The sequence below is a fragment of the Teleopsis dalmanni genome, chromosome X, assembly GCF_002237135.1.
Source record: "Teleopsis dalmanni isolate 2A chromosome X, ASM223713v2, whole genome shotgun sequence".
NCBI lineage: Eukaryota > Metazoa > Arthropoda > Insecta > Diptera > Diopsidae > Teleopsis > Teleopsis dalmanni.
This window is the reverse complement of record NC_051848.1, coordinates 20211646-20224349: the sequence shown is the minus strand read 5'-3', so window position 1 is coordinate 20224349 and position 12704 is coordinate 20211646.

The following is a 12704-nucleotide window of genomic DNA, read 5'->3' as shown; positions in this document are numbered from 1 at the left end:
GTTGGAAAATAGGTGTTAACAAATAGGTGTCCATATCGTTTTGCGCTAATGTTTATAACGTTACATTAAACTTTGATTGAGAAATTTGTTTATAATTTTGTGTAAACGTATTAAAAGTATTTAACACAAGCGTCTATCTTGAAGGATATATAGCGCTCGGCACTGGGAGTATCACAATAAAAACTAGACTTAAAAACATATATCACATAAATTCATTTGATGTAATAATATTAAATATTTTTTTAATATAATTTCAAATCCCAAACAGAACTTTAGTAAAAAAGGTCGTTAAGTCTCGTTAAAATAATTGTTTTGCAGTTGATTGATTTATTAAAGCAATTATGTATGTTTGTTTTAAGTTAAACCACTTTATTCGCGACTTTGTTTCTAATAATTTGATATGCACTGTATCTAAATATATCAACCAATATCATTATCTAACCCCAATGGCTTCAGTCGTACAGTTGTAAACAACGAAGTTACAAAAACGTAAAACCATCTCCCGCTCTGCAGCCATTAAATAAAAAATGCCACAAAAAGCAACAAGAATAAAAAAAAATTGAATAAATAAATAACAACAAAATAGAAATAACAACATAAATCCCCAAATATCCTTCAGAAAATAGGATTACATGTTCATGAATTGAAAACCAATTGGGCTTGGAAGGAAAAATCACGCTAAGCAACGTTCAAATTTCAAATAAATTTCTAACTTTTTTAACGTTTTTGACTCACTTCTTTGTTATTGAACACATAGTCGGTCGTAGTCGTCTTATCGCTTTGTTGGGCAAAGGGGATTCCTCATTTTCTTCCTCAGAATCCAACTTGTGCATTTTTTAATTTTAATTTTAAAAAGGGAATAAATTAAAAGAACGGCAAGCATTTAAGCTTCGTAAACGAAAAGCCAATGAAGTTATATGTTTTACAGTTGGGAGCACGTCGACAAAGTTGGGTTTAAGATCAAATTGATTTTTAATTTGCGATATCCGAGTAACATAAGAATGCAGTGTCTCCCATAATACATGATAATAAAAACATAGCTGATGGCTTTGTATTCTTAAATTAAAAATTCGTCTTATTTATATATTTTTGTGTTGAGCACTGAATCATTGCTACCAAACCTTTGCGATATTTTATTGAGAAATAATTTGGAACAATAACAAATCCGAATATTTCCTAACACAACTGACGATGAGTACTTGGCAATACTCGAAACAGAGATGTATGGTCAGTCAAATTTCAATAAATTAAATAAATTTTTGTTCTTGCCTTTTCTTTGCTATTCGAATCCGTCTAACTTTTAAATAGTTTCTTGTCGTCATAAAGACGCGTCACTCCTAGCAAGAAAAAATTAACTTCATTTCTATTTTTATTATAATATTATTTTTTAATAATAATATTTTCAAATAAATATTATATTATGTTGAAGCTATTTGAGCCAGTGCACTTGAGCACTTTTACTCGTTTTTTTTAACTCGAGGTATTTTCAAAACCCCTCTTTACGACTTCAATGGATTATTATTTATCACTTCATCAGATTAAGCAATAATTGACCTCAGATCTGCATACCTCCCCGAGGAGCCTGTAACCATTCTGTAATTCGATAACGCGGTGTTGGTAAGTCTGTCAGTCTTCGTAAATAATTTTAGGGCTCTATCCTTTATGTATTTTTTGATGGGATCAATTTTGTTGTCTCTGAGGATGTCATTCGTCCTAATGTACCATGGTACTTTAAAAAGTTTTCTCAGAGCCTGTTGTTGGTAAGTCTGTCAGTTTTCGTAAATAATTTTAGGGCTCTATCCTTTATGTATTTTTTGATGGGATCAATCTTGTTGTCCCTGAGGATGTCATTCGTCCTAATGTACCATGGTACTTTCAAAAGTGGCTTTGTGCAATTTCTAGATACATTTACAAAAAAAAAATTTTAAATTGTTTGAATCAGTAATAACTGGGTGCAGATTATTGGTCTTAGATAGCAGTGGCTCCCGTATTTCTGAGATTTTGGTGATCTATAGCTAAAACTACTATCAGTTGTATATTAATTATATATATTTATTATTCTTGAAAATGTTTTTTGTTGTGTTGTGAACAACATGATATAGAAAAATTGTGAATCCTGATTAATTTACCATAAATAAAAGATAACAAAATGAATATCAAAAGGAGCAGTTTTATCTTATATACTTAAATTAATTAATTTATTTAAGTATTTCAATTTGTTAGTAAATGAAATGTTCATATGTTTTTAACGGATATCTAGAAGCTTGCAACATATTTCCAGTGAACATTCACAATGAACTAATTTTTGAATTTGGCTGCATTGAAACTTAAGACTTAAGAAATTTTTACGTGTAAAACTTAACTCTGAAGATTTTAAGAGCATTGTTGTTGCTTCACATGTTTACATGTTTGTAAGTAGCGAGTATTTTTTTGCTACTCTGAAAGAAAAAATCACAGCTGTTGTAAGTTTTTATTTAACATATAAAAATAATGTAATATTTCATTAGCATTGAACCGCAACAATTTTTCGCTTAACCTATGAACCAATGGCTTACATATCTGTGGTTGTATTAAGAAAAATTTTTTATTACATATTTTTAGAATATTTTTGTGATAAATTAAAAGAAAATTTATTGAAAAATATGAAACTCTTCTCGTTTCATACTAAGTGCACAGTTAAAATGTATTATAATAATTCTTCTTCCTATCAATATTTTCTCCACCTTTTTGACTTGAATTTTGACACAAGTCGGAAACACGAGAATTATACGGGCAAAGTTCAAAACTTTTAACAAAAATTACACACAATCAATGTAGCGCAGATTTTATGGCATTAAAAAGACATAAATATGAAAAGACTAGGCGATATGCAAGTGAGCTGCTGCCGACTCGGTATTGCTCTGAATGTACCCATTTCAATGCTTTTAATCTTAAGGATTGGTAAATGCAACTGCAACTGTGGACAGACACACGTGTAAGTCGAAGTGATAATATCTCAACTCAGCTGTATTGATTGCAAATGGAATGGAAAAAATGGTTTTGGGGCACACTCAGATGCAAGAAACAAGGCAAGGCATGCTACAAATATATTTCATGGATTACAGAGACAACAAATTTACAAAAAAAAAAAAACCAAAAAAAGAAAAAAAAAAAAACTAAACAGGAACGTAAGTCATTCGTTGTTAGTTTAAATGCTATTTGGCCTTTGCCAGTACGTCATGGCTGCTCTTCTATGTCGGAATTAGTTTGGCTTTTTGCTATCGAAAGATGACAACCTTTTGGAAATGACAAATGTGCGGAGCAGGCGTTAATCCGCAACGTATGCTCGATGTGTAAACAGAACGGGGTACAAATATTAAATAGACAAAATAAATGTTATATTATAATACCAAAAATTCGATGTTAATGTTTGATAAAATTTTACATTATGGTTTCCGTTTCCGAGGTTGGGTTGAAGTGTGGATCTGTGATATTTGATTTTGTTTTCATGGGTGCGTGTTTTGTTGCCACTCGGTGCCCGTATCTACATACAGAAAAATCATCATAAAAAGGATTAACTTGATCTGTGACTATTTCTCGCTTTGTCTGATTGTCTGTCTGTCTTATCGTTTATATAAAAATTAAATTTCATATTATTTCAATTCTTTCTGTTTGGTTTTATATTCTGTAATTTGACGTGTGAACATGCAACGCGTTGCATTTACACATTAAGCGTGGACCTAAAGTTTGCATAATGAATTTATGTAATCTGAGATTTGGCATGTGTCCTCAGTTAATAATGTAAGTTAGAGATTTCAATAATAAATCCTGAAACGTGCATCTCGAAATGCTAAGCGGGGTACTCGTACATATGTTATTTGCTATTAATTTGGCAAAAGTTAAAAGTTGTTTGATTTCAAATAAACAAAGAAGATAAAAAATGTATTTTAACACCATTTATTTACTTATTATTATTTACTTATTATTGATGGTTAACAAGTTATTACAGATAAATTGAATGCGTCGTATAATATGTGGCATGTTCATACTATAACCTATAAACTCTAAAAATCGCTTTATTATTGGCTAAACTTCTTAGTAACATACCCATGACATCCATCACGTATCCATCATGTAAAACAATCATAACGAACTTGGTCTATTAAGTCAAATTAAGTATTAATTAAGACAACTTTTCAAAGTTGTCGATAGTTGATAAAATTGCTATAGCTATAGGCTTTTTATATATGTAAACATATTTTTAAATTTCGTCATACTACAAAAATTTAAAAACGGATTAGTTCACTCGGTATGACTAAAACTACTACTATCAGCTATTGGTTGTTACTTATTTTTGTACTTATAACATAAGCTGTGACTACAGATATCATGAATTTTTAACAGCACATCAGTAAAGAATCTATATTACTGGCGTAATACCAATAGATGGTCTCACTAAAAATACGTTCGTTAAAAAGTTTTGTTGACTTTTGACTTCACTAGTTATAAAACTATATATATATATATATATGATATTACAAGACATTTTTATAATCCTTTATTTATGAGTATATATATTATCAACTAATAATCTCCCTCTAAAGCGAAGCCTTAAAATAATAATAACGTGAGACACGCGGATATAAAAATATGCTTGAAATTTTTTGAAATTGTTAGCATTTTGTCTTTTTGGACATGTGCCCTCTGGGACTGGTAAGCAAATCAAGTCAAAATGAGAAACTAAAATGTTTTCCTTCTAAACCGACAAGCCTCCGTAAATTTGTGAATCCAAAAAATAACCCCGAAATTTTTAGCAGTCAAATATATACAACATCGAAATCTGTAATTTTCCGAAAAATATAAAAGTACGTAAATTCAAATAGACGACGAGCTGAAGACTTAATTCACGAAATCACTTGTGATAGATTTCTCTAGGGTCCTTTTTTATGAAATATGTAATAAGCAACGAAAACTCTCAAAATATACGCGTTGGTGTGTATGCAACTCGGTACACCATGACACCCCATAATTTCACACTTGTTATGTCCAACTGACAGATGCCACTTGTTTCATTGTTGGATGTTTAAGAGGTCTGGAAAGAATTTCATGTTGTTATCATAACTTTTAACTTATTTCTTTGTAGATGTTTATTATTTTTATATATATTCGTTTCAACATAGTTTATGCAGAGTTTTCCATGGCTTCTTGAATATTATCAGTGTCCATAATATATCAGCTATGCAAGGATAACCACCAAAAATAACGACAATGGTGATGCTACCGAATAAGTCAAACAAGGAAAAGTCTTTTATGAAAATACAAAAACAAAATACAAAAAAAAAAACACATGTCAATGGGGCATGTTAATTTCCCATTGACAAAGTGTCAAAGTGATTTCTTCCTGTGGTGCATCAATAATAAATTTGTATTTATTAAATGGAAATTATTACCGAGCAATCGTGCATTACATTATCCGAGTGCGTACAATAAAAGCACTTAATTAAAAAAAAAAAAAAAAGAAATGGAAAACGGTGGTAGAAATACCAATAAAAGGATATAAATGCATATAAAAATACTTCATTCAATGCAATCGCAGGAACAACTCGATATGGGCTGTTAAAAAAACAATATTCCTATTACTTTTATGAAGTATCGCCATAGCCAAACATATGTAGAAGCGCTGGAGGCAAATGCGGTCTCATACATAAACACACGCAAGTAGATAATGGAAATTCGGATTCAATGTCCTCTTTCATGATGCTTACTTTTGAGTGCCCTACCAAAACGTATTTATGTCCTATGAAAATTTGTGACCATAGAAATGGAATTTAAAGGGTCAAATATAGAGAGTAAAATTATTTTTATTTTTAATTGTAGTCTTTACTTTTAATATAATACTTCATATAAACTATATATTACTACTGCTATAATAACTAGCTAATGAACACATTTCAAAACGATTAAAAATTAATACATACATACGGGTATTATTTAACAAATTAGTACTAAAAATAAAAATATACATACATCATTTTAATAAATTCGCTAAACTTATATGAGATTAAAAAATCTTAGTTGTACAAATTACTCAATTTTTTAGAAAGAGGTTTTTCGAACAGTAGTGAACTACAACAACAAAAAATTTTTTTTTATATTATTTTAATTAATTGTATTTTTGGCTGATCATAGAGTTGTTTCGAATAATTATTTATAAATAATTTTTTTAAAACTGCAAGTAACAGGAATCGAATTCGTGCTCTGCCAAATTTTAAGCTCAGAGTCAGCACTCAACCAACTGACATTTTTCTAGATGTCAGTTGGTTGACTTTCATTTGCTGTGAAAGTTTTATTAATAAATTCACTTGCTATGTTTATATTAGAACGAAATCATAAGCCGACTGTAGAATAATTGAATTAATTAATATTTTTATTTTTTTTAATTGTTAAATTTCAATACTATTTTGTTTAATTTTTTAGTATAATCTCTTTGAACTTCAGTAGTGACTTAGTGACTTTGTAGCTTTGTTTGATAAGATTCGCTCAAACTAAAATCCTGCTAAAATCTAACTAAATAAAAATAAATGTATATTTTATTATAGCAAATAAACGTTATTTGCAGCTTACGTTGTGCGCAAAGCTTCTTGAAGCCCAAGACTTAATATAAAAACTTAATAAAGACGTAATAATATTATATGTTCACTCTGCCTAATGAAATGTCCAGGACTTCTACTAAATCTCTCGTAGTGAATCGATTATCATTCAAAACCATTTGGTTGTGTTATATTGAATGATAAGATCACCAATTTTAGCTATACCATAGTTAAATATCAAAGCTAGACACTCACAGAGAAAGCGTGTGATTGTCTCTTCTCGTTTAAGCTTCTACAATAAGTGTTGAAGGAAAAGTGCAGTTTTTCTGCGTAGGATCGTATACTCCAGAGATAAAAAGAAATAGAAATTCGACTAGCAATATTAGTCTAATCAGTTCTTGTTAAGTAGTTCCCTGGACTTGATTTTATTGCACGGAGGACTGATCGAGTGGAATACTTAACATGTTGTGAGTGACATTTACTTATTATTATTTTTAGCTAACTGCGAAAAATGGAAAGAGATGCTTGTCTCAACGGTCTCTTAGGAAGTATATATCGATATTCCTAGGGTGCCGTTCATAAGGACGCTAAGGTGGGCTAAGCTGTCTGTTTTTTTATTCTCTCCATTGTTCTTATGATCGGAAACCCATATGAGAGTCATGTACGCAAGTTGATTTAAAAAACATAAACTCTAATATCATTTGGGTGTGATAAACTATTAGGTAATCATAATTAGATTTATATTTGTGTAATGCTAATTCTAAATTATTTGGAATTTATATCTCAATCTGAAGATGTCTAAATTAAAATTTTTACATTTAAATGGATAGTTATAGTATAATACTTAACTATTCGATTTGAAAACTTTTATTTGAAAAACTCAATTGTAAATTGAAGTACTTGTATAATTTTTTAATAAAATATTTGTTCTCACCATATTCTGCTAAATATATTCATTATTATTTTATTTTATATTCTACAACTCTGCAACCCCTCTTGAGTTGTTTGCCGGGTTGTGTGCAAACACCCTCCCCTTCGGATTGTGACAGTAAAATGCAATATTTTCTGTTGAAAATTGAATTCAAATTGTAAATCTCTGTTTGTTTATATTTTAAATTCGTACTTTATGTCAGTGTATTTTTTAATGTTTTTTTTTCCAACGTTTGTTTATCCTTTTCACTGGGTTTCACTGGGTTCTGTATGTCACATATTTATTTATTTACTTTTCTACCACTTTTAAAAATATTTAAGGAATGTTTTTTAAATTTGATTCAATTGTGGATTCTTACGTTATACTTGCATAGCTGTTGTGTTGTTGATATATGACGCTGCTACCCAGTTCACCCCTTTACGGTGCTGCGGCTAATAATCGTCAGTTTACGTTCAGTGTTGCTGTGTTGATTGCTGTTTTCATACGATTCGGCGGATGTGGTGTACCTTTTTTGCTGGCAAATTATGGTTTAAAATTTTGACACCAATTTGTTGAAATCATTTTAACAGCGGGGGTTTGAAATCATAGGAAGGTAAATTTCTTATATTTTTTCGAAATTAGTATTTTTATTAATAAATAAAATCTGTTTTTAAAACTTTTTATATTTTTTTTGTACCTTTTGCAGTGCGTGTTTACCAGCTCTTGAAGAAAGGACACCAGAACACTTGATGCGTCTTTGTGCAGGTCTGGCCAGAACTAGAGATAACTTTCTAGGGGCCGCCTTCTTCAATTCACTCGGCGATATCTCTAGCTTTTGGATTAGGCAGATTCTTACCTTTATAAATGCCTCTGGCTGATTCTAGTTTGACCTTCTCTCTACTACCTACTATAACGAGGTTTTTGTAGATTCAAAACGGTTTTTTTTAGCTAATTGAGGAGGATTCGTTCTCCCTCCACTACAACTAACTAACTAAGGTAGTATATGAAGGTTTCAATATCGTTTTAGAAATAAGGTTCATCTGATTTTTGCTATCTCATTATTTTTCCCTTTTTTAGTATAGAAAATGTATGTATATTATAAACATATACACATTATTATGTATATATTATTATGTTGAAGCCGTTTTGAGCTAGTGCACTTAAGCACTTATACTCTTTTTTAACTCGAGGTTTCTTCAAAACCCCTCTCTACATCTTGATTAGATTATTGTTTATCGCTTCATCAGATTAAACAATAATTGACCTCAGATCTGCATACCTCTCCGAGGAGCCTGTAACCATTCTGAGATTCGATAACGCGGTGTTGGTAAATCTGTCAGTTTTCGTAAATAATTTCAGGGCTCTATCCTTTATATATTTTTTGATGGGATCAATCTTGTTGTCCCTGAGGATGTCATTCGTCCTAATGTATCATGGAACTTTGAAAAGTCTTCTCAGAGCCTGGCTTTGTGCAATTTCTAGCTGGTGAATAGTAGTGTTTGAAGCTTTGCTAAACGCTACACAACCATATAGAAGTGACGGACGAATTATTTGGTTATATATCAGTTTCCTGTTCTTAGCATTGAGATTTTCATTTCTTAATAGTGGTTGGAGGTAATGAAGAATTTCGGCACAGCTAATTATTATGTATATATTTTTGTATAACATTATATTATGTATTATACTATAAAAAATTAATTATTTTATTTTAAATAAATTTCATGGTGTAGTGTTAGATTTACTAAAATTTTACAATTTGAAGTATTATCGTGACAATGGGCTTTAGGTATATATGTTACTGTATTCGTCATATTATTTGGAAAATATATTACACTTGGGGTTGTTTGGCATATAATATTAGTGTTAAAGGGGGAGCTAAAATATGTTTAAAAATAAGCATAAAAGTTATATTCATTTTGCTTATCAAAATTTCAAAATTTAGTATTTAAATGGAAACGGCAAATAAAAAGCAACAACAACTTTTAAGATAAATATCTGTTATTTAAGCTATGCTTGTAATACGGATACATTAGAAAAGCGATCATTGGCAGGGAAAGCAGAAATAAGCATTAATGATGAGTATCATCAGTACTATGATGACGATGCTTGGTGTAATAATGATGATGGCGTTGGTGATGTTGTGGTATTTGCTTTGTTACTGTTGTAACTTTTGCTTTTGGTAAGACTGCTACGAATGCTGATGAAATGATGAGATAAGAAGTCAAACTTTTTGGCAGCAAATGCATTTATGGAGCAGATACTATAGTATAGATACAGGCAAAATCATTTCAGGGTATAAGAAAAGCAATGAAAGCAAGCGTTACATTCTCATAAATATTTTGTGAATATGTGTAACTGGTGCACCAGTGGTGGCAGCTTCAGCACTTTGTGCTACTGATTGGTGACAGACGTCTGACACACCCTTTATGCAAAGGAGGTATAAGCACCAAAAATGATAAAACGACACGCGATTTCTTGGTATCGAAAAACGCCAAAGCGTTTAGCAAAGGGAGTTTTGTTTAGCGTAAAAAGAGTCGAGCACATTGCAAGGACTAGCACTAGTAACTGAAGAACGCCGTTAATTTCGATTATGATGACGAGCACAAGTACGTATATCTAGGGAAATTTGCATAATGAATTGAACACTTAAGAAACGTTTAAGCACACTTGAAGGCATGCGCATACTTGACAAATGTTAGTGTTACGTTTTGATTATTTCAGTATTATTTCAAATAATATGCATAGGAGTATATATAATAACGTTTAATACCTTTTGTGTGTTAATTGAATTGTATTTATACAAGTACGTGTTGGTTCACTGCAAATATAAATGGCATTTATAATTTAATAATTAGTTTCCAGTATTCAAAGACTAAATACGGACGCATGCACGCCACGCTGTACGTATTATAACCCATGCCACATATATCAAATTACTTGAGTCTATTTTAATATCCTCTCTCAATGCAGGATTCCTATAGCAACAAACAACAACAACATGTCTACATGTGTAGCGTGTAGAGTAGAAATATGCATATAAACGTATGTGCTAGTTAAAAAAAATATTCATATAAGTCTTTATAATATGACACTCTGCCACATGCTGCTTACTTATTAACACTCATTGGTGTCATGGAGCAACTGTGCTGCGTCATTTTTTAATCACATTAAGTTTAATCCCTTAACAACTCCTTACACCCATAATTCGGTTGATAATATTCTTACTTTATGCTGTGCTGCTGTGCTATTGCTGAGGGAATAGCAAAAAATTCAATAATGCCTTTAAAATGATTTCCTTTCCATTCTCTTCTCTAGAATTGCATAAACCCATTTCATTTGTTTTATAATAGGCGTGAAATTTTTAAAATTCGCAATTATGTTACGTGACAAGTTTCTTCACATTTTTTTCCCATTTTACTCCTATGTCCTTTCTATACACACATTTGTCAAAGCAATATTTTAACGTTATCGAAACGACGGGGAAAATAGAAGCTTATAGCAAAATGAATATGTCAGGTCTACAATCTCTTAATGTCCCTGATTTGCGTTTCAATATCTCTAATGATATTGTAATAATATGGTGTAATGTACAGCAAGTCATGTACCCAAAATTTCAAATTCAATGAAGAGATGAAAAACAGAGTAATTTCATTGATCGTCCTTCGTGCCCATAGAAAACGGAAACAATAGAAAATTATTATTAAGTGAAAAACTGTTTAGACTTAAATAAGATTATGCGCAGGAATAGATGATTTATAAGATTCTGATGCAGGAACATTATCGATTATGAAACCCAAAAGGTTTCGGTAACAGGAAATACCCAACTAATGGTTTTTAAATATTCAAATTTAATTTGAATTTAAGTTAGATTGCAGATTCTTGCCTTTATATATGTCTCTAGCTGGTTCTAGTTTAACCTTTTCTCTACTATCCACTATTACGAGGTTTTCGTGGATTCAAAACGGCTTTTTAAGTTAATTGAGGAGGACTCGTCTTCCCTCCACCACAATTAACTAACTAACTAGATTGTAATGGCTGTGAAAAGAAATTCTCAAAGGAGTCACGTTCTGTGCCTGTTTAGATGTCGAAACCTCTATGACAGACAAGATAGAAATATTACATAATTATGAAGTTTTAAGTTCGTTAAAAGCGAAAAAGCCGGCTAAGTTGGCTGCTTAAATCTTATATTGCTTAAGTTTAGTTCATAGTGATTTTGTCTCAACTCCGTAGTAATATCAGACATTGGTTTCATTGGTTTCAGTATAAGATCGCTCTTTTGTAAAGCTGTGTGTATATCAATCCATATAATCATGTTAGCTAATGTGCGAAAGTTCTGTGATGCAGAATTTTTGTGATGATGAGAGCTATTAAACTCTACATTGAACTACTTACAGGACACTGTAGACTCCATTACCACATAAAGAGTATAGGTACGATAGAAAGTGATTCCTGTCGAGATTGTTATGAGGATAAGGAAACCTCAGATTATGTTCTATGCAACTGTTTAGAAACGGCAAGACACAGACTTGAGTATCTTGGAAGCGTTATCTTGGTCCCAAATCAAATAGGTGAAGTTAAGCCTACAGCAATTACGAGACTAATAAATAGTGTAAAATTGTTTTAGTTGGGCTTTTAGGCGCTCAATAGTTCTTTTAGGTCCGGGTGCATTCACAGTTTAGTATTTAACAACAATAAAAAAAAATTATAAAGATGCAGAGTATAATTTTAAGACAATTGAGTGCCATGTATATATTTCATGCTTAGCAGAAATAGAAGACTGCTTTGTTGATGTTGTGAGCCATTTTCTAAAGGCAGAAGCTGCAGGTATAATTCGCGTATACTGCTTAATTTGATGACTTAGTTTTAGGTATAACTGATATGTAGATATTATATAGCATAATAAATAATGAGGATCGCTGTGCTACTCTAGTCTCTATGTATTTTTGTGTTCACAAGAAGCTAACAGTAGGGTAGAAGATGCTGGAGTCACGGTCAATTGTGGGACATTACAAGCAAGCTGCTAGTAAGCATTACACACGCCTTTGCAAATAAATACCTATTCAAGATTAGTATAGACCATCTGTTCTCGAAACATCAAGAAGCAAAACCAATAAGGAAACCAGTGGAAAGACATTCTTATTTGAAACATATGATTTTTGTAGTAACTGACTATAATTCCAAACTAATCAGTTTAATATAATATTTATAATTTACTACAATATTAA